General features: G+C 40.5%; 1 protein-coding gene across 1 annotated transcript in view; it reads right to left on the reverse strand.

Moving 5' to 3' along the window:
* The window catches only part of TUB (TUB bipartite transcription factor), a 164889-nt gene that overhangs the window by 138597 nt on the left and 12518 nt on the right, over positions 1 to 13774 (reverse strand). The gene's annotated exons all lie outside the window — the stretch shown is intronic.

Below are 13774 nucleotides of genomic sequence, written 5' to 3' on the forward strand. Positions count from 1 at the left end.
CTTGCTTTGGCAAGCAGCTACATGTCTGTCACCTGCTGTGTGAAAAACAACTTCCTTTTGCTTGTTTTGATTGCATCTCCCACTAGCTTAATTTGCTGACTCCTAGTTCTTGTGCTAGAAAATAGTTTGAGGCTTAAGGACACACTAAAAATGGGAGGAAAGAGAAAAGCTCATCATCAGTAGGGTTCTTTTTTTTTTTTTTTTTTTTTTTTTCCAAATAAGAGAGGAAAACAGACCTTGGCTAATTCCCCAAATCCTTTGAGAGCAAGTATTTAAATACAAATATTATGCTTTCTTAAAATACCAAGGGAAAAGAATGAGGGGGAAAATCCCCCCTTCAATCACTTGAGCCAGTTTGAAAAAAATGTTGCTTTTAACAACCTCAGACACAGACAGGTTTTTCTATATTCAGAATAATTACCCAGAATCCCAAATAAAACAAGTACGCCCTTATACCCCCTTCCAAATGCCAGCATATGGATACATTGCAGCTGACAAGAAAAGTGCTAATTCTAGACCACACAGAAGCTTTTCCTTCCTCTCTTTCCTCCTCCCACCCCACCAGAAGTGTGGGTTTCAGTTCAATGGGCTTTACAGATAGGTCTGCCATAAACCTGCAAGCACTAAGCTGCCTGATTGTTTACTTACTGGCACCTTCAACTACCTCTTGAAGCTTCATGAAACCAAAGTTTTCTAGAAAGAGCGGTGAGTGCTCCAGCTAAAAATTTTCTGGGAGCACATTCAATGTATAATGACAAGTGCTTTTTATTTCAATTAGAAAAATAAATTAATTTTTCTGCTTTAAGTTGGAGCACCATGAGAGACTCTGAAACATCAGGAGATTCAAAATATAGATTTTTTTTTTTTATATATATTTCAATATGGTGCCTCTAGTACTCAAACAAAATAGGCACTACAGTTTCTCCCTATTAATAGAGGTGTTAACATCTTGATTTTGCAGGGAATGCAGATTACACTCTGTGTTACATTAGTCACTAAAATGCTGTCTTGCATTATGTATGAACAGAAAACACAAATGATAGTTGCCCTGAAGTATAGACTGGATTTTAGAATATTTCCTCCTTCTACTTCATGTACAGCAAATTCCTTACATCTCACCTTGTAACTTGATTTAGTTGATAGCCTACTACATCCAATAAATTATGCTTCTACACCAAACTTTTCTTTACATGCAAAGTTTTCTGCTAGAATAATTTGAATGGACACTAACCAAGAAAACCACAATGCTCATTACATCTATGGAAAACAACACAAAAAAGCAGAAAGTAAATAAAGCTGTAAAGCAACGAAGTGAAACTGGGAAAAATCAATTAATGAATGTAAATAATAATAGCTTCTATGATTACAACAACTAGCTCTAGTAATCCTTAGTACAACATGCGGAGTTTCAGAGTGTTTGTAAAAGTGGTCCAAAATAGGTGCCCTCATCCATTCAGTGCCAGCAGGAAAGTGAGTTTGGATGCATTCACCTACATGCCAAGTATCAGGCAACACATTGATAAAACACCTGCCCTGTCATGCTTGCAGATCTCCTGTATAAGCCACAGTGATATTTTGAATAAATTGGCTTGGTTTCTTTAGCTGCCCTTATGAGAAGTCTTGAAGCGCTATGTGAGCTTCATAGTTCACAGAAACAGGTTGAGATATTTACAGATGCAAAGATATCGCATAAAGCAACTCTAAAAAAGGCAAATGGATGTAAAGCTGCTGAATAGATCTTGTTTATAGTTATAACTAAATGCTACCATAAATAATCCTTATTTCCCATGTAGATTTAAAAGAAAAAAAAAAAAAGAAAAAAGAAAAAAGGGGCAATATCCAGGTGTTTATGCATTTTTTGTTCAGAAGCCTAAGGCAAATCATCACAAAGCACCTCATCCTCACCCCAGGGGAACGAACAATATTCTTCTATGGACTTTGGCTCAATTGAATGAACCAAACAATTTGCTTTTTCACTTTCTCTTTTTAAAAACCCAGTATTTGTTCATGTCTGTATAGCACATGCACTGTTGCAAAATGTGAGATACCTTCTATTGTTAAACGTTGGAGATTCTGACAGACAGATCCCTGTATTACACTTCCAGGTCTTTACTGAAATTTGGCACTGAACATGGCTACTCAAGCCAGGGGAGTATTTTTCATAAGTCCAACAGGAAAGGAAATTTCTAAAAGAGCAAAGGGAACCTGAACCAGCATTCATCAGCATTTCACTTCAACCAAACTTTTAGAAGCTGGATTTGCAAGCCAGTGCTGCCCAGACACATCTGTGCATCTTACTGCCAGTATTTGCCTGAAAAGACCTAGACACAGCGTGGCTGTGGATGTAGGTCCTGAGCTGTGTTATAGCACGTCACACACACATTCCTGTCCATTATTAGATTTTACCATTCTTACTCTTCTCTTCCAATATTACTTGCACCACTCCTCTGCACCCATTTTATTATGAAATAAGTATGACACTGCACAAAAAAAGGAGACGCCACTTGTTTTGCTTTCAGATCCCATGAATCCTCTTGCAATACAGCAGGGAGCTACAGCTTTCCTGGGATCCTCTGCCACAACAGATTACATTTTTCTGGTAAGGTAGTCACCAACACATTTAAGAAGGTCCATCATAGCACCTTTTCCTAGAGAAAACTGGTAGGCTTAGAATTTGCTGCATCTGGTAAGCAGAATGAAAGTCTTTCTCATCATCTCAGGCACAGCACATTCCTAGGCAGGGCCTCCAAAAATTTCAGTACATGTGATCAACAAAAGGATCATGTTTTTTTTCCCCAAAATGTGATGAACATATTATATTGATCCTCAGCATCAATTAAAATAGCCAATATATTTTTAGGCTTTAAAACTAGAGCCAATAGTTCATTCATATAGAGATTTTACAAACATCAATAATCACCATTTCAAGGATAAGTTTTCTTTTATATGCCTTGGATGTATTCGGTTAAAATATAAGCTGAAGAGGAAAGAAAACTGTGAGTTGGAATTTATTTGGAACAATTTTCCATGGCAGAAAGTCCAAGTTTTTTGCTAAGAACTCATTTTGATGAAGAATTGAGAACATTAAATTTAAAACTCCAAAGATTCAAGCACCAGTGATTATTTTCAACCCAGGTTCTATTCTATATAAATCAAAACAAGATGTTTTGATGGCATTCTGTCAGGATTAGTGGTGGTAATTAACTATTCCCAAGAAACGTTTCAATTTCAGCAGGGAACTACAACTATCAAGATTGTTGATGTCTCTGGTAGAAGCACTGCAACAAAAAGCTATTCTGCCTCAGAGGTCTCAGGTGACTGTTTCTACGTGTTTATACAAAATGTGCTTCATCCGTCTGTATTGACACATGTAATTTGTTACTGTGATAAGCTGTAGATAGATGTTACGCTATATACACCAGCCTGTAAAATTCAACATTGTAAGGGAAGAAGGTTCAGATAATTTTCATAGTTACATTAACATCTGCAACCCTCATATATGCAGACTTTGCACACTTCCAAGGAAAAAAATATAGAAAGAATGGTCTTCACTCTACTAGAAAACAAAACCAAACCCGTTTTGATTATATTCTAATCCCAAAGACTAACCTTTTCTAAATTTTTATTACTCTCTTTTCATGCTCATACTGCAGTGTCTGACTGGCCACACAGAGTTTTCAACACAAATGTAGCAGACAGACACTTGGCAGCTCTCATAAATACAGACAGGTACTTCTAACTTACTAGGACAAAACATAATGGAAGCTTCTAAGTTCCACGTAATAGTCAGCTCAGCTTGTTAAAAAATGGCACTTCCTTTACTTCCAGCCATACTCGCAAGGGCAGAAGTGAACAGCTGAGTCCCTGGAGATGGGCTACGCACAGAGCTCCCTCAGGGAGGAAGCTGTTTTAAAACCTTTACCAGAGCATGCTGGATATGATTTTGTGCCTCTCTTGTATTTCTTGTATTTCATTCCTTACCTGCTGGCTTCATCTGTCTTCTCTGCCCCAGCACCCCTGTTTTACACCACCATCCCCTAAATTCCCCAGTACAGACCATCTGCAGTCCTCACATCTGCAATGTCACAGGTAAAGCACAGGTCTAGAAAAAGACACCCTCACCACAGCCACAGGTTCAGGAGAGGGAAGTAATGTTTTTCATCACTTGCACAAATTCCTGAAATGATTAGTCAGTTCAGCACGTTGAATTAACGTGCTTAACGCCAACCAGAATTGTTAAAGATCAATATATACACAAATGCCCTCCCTGTAAATTTTCCAGCTTCAGCACTCCTGGTTCATGGTACTTAGCCAGCTGCCCAGCTGCACATTCAAATGTGTGCTGTGAGGCTTATGTCAAAGCTGATTGCATGTAATTCTGAACGGGCGACTTTGCCACCACCACTGTGTTAGAAGCAGCTAGTCTATTTGAAACTTTTGAAGATGTGTGTATCAAAGAACAAGGAAATCTATTTGTGCCCTCCATCATCTTCCCTTACACCAGCACAGCCCCAAGACCGGGTCTGGAATCTGCCATAAAGCACTGCACATAAGTAGGGCGCTGCCTGCGTTTACATTGAAAAGCTAGAAACAGCATTTTCTTTGTTTTCTTTTTGAGAAACACATTGGCACCAGCATCAGTCTGGCAGCACCAGTATCAGTCTAGCACCGCTGTTTGTAAACAGTAGTCCCTCCATTAACTTAACAAGCACTGTCTGTACTGGACCTTATAAAAAGTTGCTCTGCCCAGCACAGAAATTTTAACAGTAGGGAAGGAGTTTGACATTTTGCATCATTTAGTGAAATGCCAGACATCTGCAGGGCATGAGAAGGCACTCAGGGGTTGCTACTCCACATTCTGCATCCTCCTGTGGGGATGTGGAGTCACATCCCCCACCCCAGCCCTGCACTGGGTGGAGGAGGCAGCAGCTCACCAGTGCAGCACACCAGCTGTCATTTCTTGTGGATGCATATTCCCCCTTATGTCTTTGGACTACATCTGCAGAGCACATGCCTGTAAAGGTTAAGGTTTAGAAGAGTCTTAAGTGTGGTGAGACCACCCTCGGAGGCCTCGCAGTTTTAAGACTCCCGTCTTAGGTCTTAACTCATCTGTTTCCAGCTAGAACTGAAGGCAGTTGCCTAGACAACAAGTCTGATTCATCAGCAGTGGATTGTCAGGGCAACCACCTCTGGCCATACCTGGGATGTGCTGAACAGCACCGTTGTGCAGCAGTGACAGCTGTCAGGCATGGAAGGCTGCCCCCCCAAAAATTACAAGTTAAAAAGGTAAAGGTTTCCACTGGGGTATCTGTTTACTAAGCCAAAGACAGATGCTTTGCACTTGTTCACATCAAAAAAGCTGAGTACAGTTACTCTACATAAGGAAAGAAAATATTTTAATAATAATAATCATAATATAATTATAATATTAATAATAATTATAGGGGAAGAATCCTATCTCAGCATAAAATGTATTCACATAACATGACTATGTACAGCCCTTCGATGGTTTGTACACAGCATCCTTTGTTTACACTATCACCATCTTTCTTGGGGATATCGCTGCTGTAACATGGGAGGAAGTTCACTGTATTGTTGGAGAATTTACCCTCTATTTCTTGTTGGTCTACAGCAAGGCACTTGTGTTGATTTCCAATTTTAAATATTTCTTCCATCATTTTTTCTTTTAGAATACTTGCATTTTAAGAAAATGAATACATGCCCAAAATGTACTTGGGGGCTGGAGGGAGGAAGGGGGAGGGGGTAGGGCAGGAAGGTGGAAATCACAGTAACAGGTAATCATCTATTATTTAAACTACTTTATAGGCTCTTGAAAATATTTGAACTTTTTTTTCTCTCCAAATTTAGCCAGTCTTGTGAGATGTTACTCATTTCCCAATGTATTTCAAACACTACGATCATGAATTATCACAATACCCACATATTCTATTTGACCAAGTCTCTCAACCAATAAAGAAATCAATAACACAAATGAGAATACTGGCAGAGCTCTTGAGTACTTATCTTCGGGCCCCTCACCTGTGATCTGCATGCCGCATGTTCTCATATCTCTCTGAGAAGTTGATTAAGGAAGTAGAAAATTAGAGCTGAGAGTTTGGTTTTCTCTCCCCAAACTAACATATGTCAGAAAAAACTTTTCCAGCTCCAAGATCCAAAACTGCTTGCAGTCAGCACCTGCAGGCTTGGTTTCAGAGTCTTACTCAGACTTGTTCCAGAGGTACATTGCTGTGCCTGTCTAGGTTATGCCAGGTTCCCTTATTTCTGTATCTGTTTCACCCAACCCTATAGCCCTTTTCCCAAAACTGTCCTATCTGCCAGATGCACCTGGCTGTTTAACCCCAGCAACAAGTTTGCTGCAAAGATTGAAGAGATGACACCTTACTGAATAGAATTAAGGGCAGGGGTCCACACTGTAAAGTGTATTTTCACTATTTTAAGGATGTGTGGTTTGAGTAGGGCTTGGGACTGAAAACTTTTGTTTTATTTTGGTCTCCCCCAAACTTCTGACCAATTCTGTTAAATTCCCCCATTCCTCTGCTTAGAAGTAGCCAAAAGAAAAGACTATAGATATGAAAGAAAAAATATAGATCCTATTCTGCTGTAATGGACTATTTGGATTGAAATGTTCTCATTTCATCAGGGACTGCACAAACTCATTGAAACTTCTGGTATTAAACACTGTATTTTTAATATCAGCAATAGGTTGTTTTGCAACACATTTTGCTATGGAGTTAAGCAATATTGTCACATTTTAGACTAGCATAATTTGACACAATTTTTCTTATCGCTTATCATTATTTGGGTCCTATTTCAGTCACTTTTGGTTGCTCCAGAGTCCACTACAAGACAGGCTGTCAGGGCTCAACCATCCACTCTTCAGCACAGGGTGACGTTTGCAAGTAGGCCTACAACAAGGCCATCTCAGTAAAGCATATATGGCTTTGATTTCTGACTGCCCCATTACCTTTAATTTATTCCATAGGTATCAAAGTATGAAAACCCAGCATTTCTGGGAGTATCTGGCTCTTGCTAGCTCTGTAAGAAAGATATACTTCAGAGATGCCCCTTGTTAGTATGGAGAGGGAGCAGATGGGACATTTTGAGCATGGCAGTGCAGCAATGTCCCCTGCTTGTGCATAAACCATTTTACAATTGCCACAGGATAGACTTCCCTGTACTTCCAATGGTCCAGACCCAATTTAAACCAAATGTTTGAAATCCAGGCATCTGGCAAGCCCAGCTCTGAAAATGTTAATCACACTGCTGGACAGTCAGCACTTCCCTTTCTCTGCCAGCCCTTGCCAATATTGCAAAATGACTGCATTGCACAAATAATGGGTCATAATAAAACCATACCCCTCCAAGACCCTTTGGACCTCTGAGCCTCAGACCAGCCCAGTGTGGCCACAGCTTTGCTTCTGGGAGTGGGACTGTACTCCTCCCTGTGTGCCTCAGGCACTCCCAGCACCCAGGGACAACCTGGGGGACTGGGGTGTTCTGCTTTGCAAGCAGTGATGTGTGCTCAAAAGCAAGATTTCTGCCCAATATCATGCAACTTAAGTATCTCAGAAAAACAGATGCCTACTTACAAGGAATTGGGGATTTCTTATACAGTCATTTTCTAGTCAATATTTTGCCACCCAGTAGAATGCAAGAACCAGTTATAGCAGGGTATCTTACCGATCAGCCTCAGGAGCCACAGGCAACCAAGTCCACCATCAGCCATGTCCCTCCTCCTGCATGCTACAGGTGAGAAAAACCATTATGCTTTCAGTTCTCCACAAGGGCCTGTGGCTACCTTTATATTTCTCCTTCCTAGACTGTGTGTGCAAATATCAGGCTTATGTTTTCTTGATTAGAGGATCTCGAATGACGTAGGAATGAAAAGCTGCATGCAGTATTTTAAAGAGGCCAAGGAAATTCAGCACTTCTCTAAACATATTGGCACTTTCTCAGCATTCAGCCAAAATGTTATGAATTCCCTTACTTCTAAAATACTGTATTTCCTACACACACACACACCCCCCCTTTTTTTTTTATCTAAATGGGCTTTTTGTGTCAAGGATTCTGAAGACTGATCAACTAAGCTCACTCACAATATGCCAGGCTTGATAAACATACCTGATTTGTTTAGCAGACTGATGCTCTGCTTAAATTGCAGCTCAATCAGAACAAGATGGGAAATTTGTTATGTAAACAGGAGCCAATATTTGTAAACCTCTTGACTCAACCACAGCTTAAAAAAGTAAATTCAAGTGACCTGGCATGACCTGGGTTTAAATGCAAGCCATTTGAAAAATCAAGTCAGAGAAAATAAGCAATATATATCCCAGGTGAAGTAATTACTTAATTAGTGACCGTAAAGTAATGAGCATCTTATCAGTTTGCTGTTGAAACAGCATTATCATGTATATCTGGCAAACAGGTCTTAGTGTGTTGAGAGACATATTTATGACAAAATATAATTGCTAATAACAGGAGCTATTTCACATTCAACATATGGGAGAGTAAAAGCTGAAAAAATATTTTAGAAGCATCTCATTTTGTGACAGCTAAAATGAGCAAATTTTTTTCAACAACATCGAGCCTTGAAGACAAAGCTATGTTCCTTCTGTTTGCCCCAAGATTTCTGCCTTTTGCATTTACAAAATTACAGGGTATTTCAAGATAAATGTAAGTTACTTTCAACCTCTTTCTGATGACTTAGTAACAAATTACTTTTATGAGGCCAGCGCAGTACTGGAGTTAGAAGACTGCTTCTTTGAAATCTAAAATATACTGACACCTTGACCAAGGAAATGGTACTTTGTAAAATCTGCACCCTGTGAGGGCTTATAAACCGCCCCCCCCCCCCCCCCCAATCTGCTGGCTCATAAATACTGGAGTGGTAATAAGTCATGAAAAATTGTTGGCTCCTGTTCTTTTTGTACATGATGTAGGAAATGCGTGGCGTTTTACCAACATCAAAGTTAGCCAAATCAGATTCAGTTACCTACAGCAAGAGATGTATTAAACCGCTTATCCAAATCCTGTGTCCAATTCACTGAATGCAAACCCCATGCTATGCCACAGCATTTTACAAATCACAAAGTTTGTGCTGGGACCACTGTGCCACATGAAGGTGGGGTATCAGCCACCTGTGCCGGCACTGGTCTCGCATGCTTACAAGAGGGCAAACCTCCATTACCAATAAGGACAACAGATATGGCCCAAGCTGAAGGAAGCAACCCAGTCTCCACCACCCTTCTTCTGCCTTGTGGTTTAAGAGATGGAGGTTTGCCTTGTTTTTATATCAAAGCAGTGCTGGCTGGAAAGGACTACATAGGGTTGCTAAAAATGTTTTAGGAAGGGTGATGAGCAGCTTCAAAATTAGTTAAATTACATATACTTCTGTACTATTCTCACATTTCAATGTGATAGTCTCAATTACAGATGACAGTTTCCATTACCAGAAAAAATGCACAGAGCGAAAAAAGAAAAATAGAGTTTCTGGATGTGACAGGCCTCAGGAAGAAATTCCAGCCCTATGGTAGTAGCCTTCTTACTCATGAAGGCTTGACCTGCAGGGAGCAGGGAAAGCCTGTTTTACCATTAATCACTATATCTTTCAGATATCTTGTTCTCAGAGAAAAACAATCTACAGGCCTCTGAAATGCAGGAGCAGCACACTGTCATGCTTTGGCATGTCTGCATGCGTATGACATAGTTGGACAAAAAAGCCTCCCCCCCAGCCAAGAGCCTTAGGGAATTCAGCTTCCTCTCAGCACCTCACACAATCTACATAAAGCTATTTTTTGCAACAGGCACTCAGTGCTGTATGACTGAGCACTCTGGAGTAACACTTCTTGGTAACACTTATTCTTGGCAACCAAACAGCCGCTTGGGGTCTCGCTCATAAACCAGGCCCAAAACAGGGGGAAATGTGCAGGAAAATGTGCCCAGGACTGGCTTCTCCAAAGCTTGACAATAGCTACAGAGTAGAGGATAGTCCATTTTCTATAGACTTATTTCCTAACGTTCCAGGCAACTCTGCTACAAAGAGTGCTGAGCAGTTTCAGCGATGACCATGACGTGCTGAAAAAGCTGGGCTGCCTGTCAGCTGGCCCATGGGGCCGCTGAAGACACAGACCTTATTTTTGATGATGCAGACTCCAGGGGATGAGATCTAATTTCCAGATGAGAGTAATGTTTCTGATGAGTGTCTTAAGTCAGCAAATAGAAATAAAGTGTATTTATGCAAATAAGTAGAACTTTGAAATGGATTTAATCAAAAAATGTGAAGGAATTATGCCTTGCAACACCTAGCAAGGCAGATGAATATGGTATATATTGGCAGGTAGAGGGGAAAAAAGAGAATAAACATGCAGGGTTTGAGACAGGGGAGCTAGCTGACCTTGTCACAGCTGAATACACAAGTAGGATTTGGTTACATGTTTGGAAGAAGGGTCTCCTGTTCCCTGTACCTTTTGGTAACGGGTATTTTGAGAGTGGGGGAGAGGAAAAGCAGGCGAATGCCACCAGTGCCTCTCCCCACCTGATTTCCTAAATGAGGAACTTGCCTTTCCTTTGTATTTCCATTGAAAGAAATGCTCAGGATACAGTCAGCACTCCCATCCAGACAGATTTCACAGTGAAGGAGAGCCCTCAAAAGCAGAGAGTGGTTTGCAGCAATGTGTGTAAGGACAAGAGGAAATTTGGAACGAGCTGAACCTGTTCCAGTTTCTGGAGCGAGGTCTGTGGGAGACAGCTTTGCTGGCAGCATCTACACCATTAACTTGCCTTCATATGGCAGTCACTATTTGATGGTGCCTTTTCCTGCTCATGCTCTAGTTTAGATGATGTGGTTAAAAGAAACAAACAAACAAAAACAACAACAAAAAAAGAGACAAACTCATCTTCTGCGCACCTTACAGCTGATACTTCTTTAGTCTGAGACTAAACCCTTGTGTATTGGCAGAGACTCTGTACCCTTGGAGTAGAGAAACTATTCAAAGAATGGTATTGCAAAGAAAAAGTCCCAGTGTACATAGTGTCCTCTCTTTCCTGCAAAAGAGTTCATTCAAAAACAAACTTCTCCTGGGGCAACAGTACATGCAGCATAAGAAGGCAGGAGAGACTGGAGCCAAGACCTAAGAGGCATTTCCACCAAAAGCAGGCATGCCCAAAATGGTCTGTGCAAGGCATCAGCACCATCACATGCCATCAGCATCATGTGGTCAGTTACCACTAAGAAATTGTATTATTTCAGAATAAACTTAAAAAATAAGGCATGCCAGCCTGAGATTTCCAACAGTGCCCAGTCCTGTGTGCTTTGGAGAGGCATCAAGGGATCCTCCCTCCCGTGTACTCTGCTATACAGTGTCTTATGCTGGGTAGGTACTTCATGGTGCTCACCTGGACCAGCCCCTGGTGTCCCTGAGCACAGAGAGCACTCCTCCTCATCTTACCCAGGCCAAGGCAAGCAAGGCAGCGTGGCTGTACAAAGTATGACATCTCTAGCTTTATGAACTAAGGCTTGTTTCTGTAATGAATTGGATTTGCCCATTTAAATAAAAGAATCTTACTTGATATTTTATCGTATTTGTAATCAAAAAGGATTACATTATGTTCTAACTAATTAAAAAGTATTTCTAATTAAAAAAGAACCAACAAAAAAGGTCAATCATGATGTAAATCTCCCCTAGTACAGAGATGCCTGGCTGCAGCCCTACTGTTACACATGCAAGGCTTTCAGCATTGCAAAGATGTGCTAGCTACACAACCGCCATAAGGTAATACTTTTTCAGAACATGATTAATATCTCAAAATAACAGCTCATATTGCTCTGGCCAACTGTCAGATAATACGCTAGTAAGACAGCAGAGATTTAATTCAGAAGGCAATTGAATCCTCCACGCAACAGCTTCAGGCAGCAGCTAAACCAAGTGAACAGCTGTAAAGATCCACCCTCACTTTCTCTAGCCTTGTCCACTGCTAAGGCGCAGCAAAAATAATACCTGATTTTTTTATTGATAGTCCATCACCAGGGATGTAACTGCAGTAAAACTGGAAAGAAAAAGATAAGACAGTAAAGTAGCATAAAAAAGAAATACAAAGGAGAGGACTTGAAAGAGATGGGAGAAAACAAACTGTGCTTCCTAATTATTTTTAAAGGTGTGTTTCCTGCACCAATATCTTTCCAGACTGAGGGATGAGAATATGGCTTTGGCTATAAAAAGGCTCATCTAGTGGCTGTAAAAGTCTCCTATGATACCCAGAGGGTATCTGAACAGCACTGAGTGACGTTCACAGTTACAGGACAGGCAAGATGGCAGAGCTAGCACGGAGCATGCCAGCAGCTCTCAGGGAGTACCAGAGAGTGAACTTCACTGTGAACATCTAATTCTAGAGACTTATCTTCTGACACCTGGTAAGAAAAACCTTTCCTACTCCTGGGCGAGCAAAAGACTGAATGTGGCTGGTTGAATTTGGCAACCAAATTCCCTAACACCATACCAGTTAACACCTCTTGCCTCCTCAAAAACATTGTTTCTTCTATTATGAGATTATTTTTCTTACAAAATCTACAAATCAGAATAGTCATAAGCCCATCTGGGGCCCAGATGGAGAGCACAAAGCTGCAGTTGAATGTCAGCCCACAAGGCTGTAACTAAAACAAAGCTGAACTCAAATTCAAACAGATCAGTACAGCTACAGCGAATTGTTCCCCTGGTACCTTTGCTCTTCTCACTTCTGGCAAAGCTGGGGGAGAAAAGGCTGCCCTTGTGCATAATATTCAGGTGAAAGTGAATTTTAAGTTAGTCTAACAAACATTCAAGAACAGTCTCACCATATCACAGTCAGTGGGATCCGAGTACATATTTTCATAGTCCATTGCATAGGGATAGGGTTTTCATTTGTCTCAAACAAAAAAACAAGTTGCAACTTATAGACCTGCTGGAACTTATGCACAGAAAAATTTGACAGTGCATAAGTTATGACTTACAGACTTCCTGTAAGTTATGCATGGAAAAAACTGACAGTACATGTGGACAGAATCCAAGTAACATTAGAAAACTTTTTGCATAATTTTTGCACCATATTAAAAGCCTGCATCTTAGATACTTCAAAAAAGGCTCATTAAAGGGCTCTAGTATTATTCTCTGCTAAATAATCTGTTTTATCACTCCCTCTCTCCTTGCCTATTCTTATCAAAGTCACCAACCCTGGCTTCCCAACTACCTACACAAGAGGGGTGAGGAGAACCTTATTAAAGAAATTGATTCTCCATATTTTCAACACTGGCATACATTATTTCATTTACCATACAGAGAATTCAGAATTTGTGTTCAGCTTCACCATGACTGAGATGACATCAAAAAGGTAAACTCAGGTACTACAGCTGTAGTAAAAGGGCAATCATATGGTAAAGTAGCCGGAGACCTGCAAACACACTCAGAGCCTCATCCCACTACTGGTGCATCATAGCACTACTAGAGGCACCAGCACTTTTATGCTGCTCAGTACATAAGAATAACAAATGCATAAAAATACTAGCAGCTGCTCTTTGTGACAGAGTCTGGACCGAACAAGCCAGGAAGGTAACTGATAAGATGCAGACTAATGATCTCTGCAATGTTGTTCTTGGCAAGATTCATAAGATCCACAGAAAAGGTACTGAAGCACGTATTTCAAATCATGCAGACAATCCCAAGTTTAATGGGGGCAAGGTAAAAGCAGAGACAGATATTTTAGCAGAAAGATAATTGTCAAT

The sequence above is a fragment of the Falco biarmicus genome, chromosome 10 (genome assembly GCF_023638135.1).
Source record: "Falco biarmicus isolate bFalBia1 chromosome 10, bFalBia1.pri, whole genome shotgun sequence".
Classification (NCBI taxonomy): Eukaryota; Metazoa; Chordata; class Aves; order Falconiformes; family Falconidae; genus Falco; species Falco biarmicus.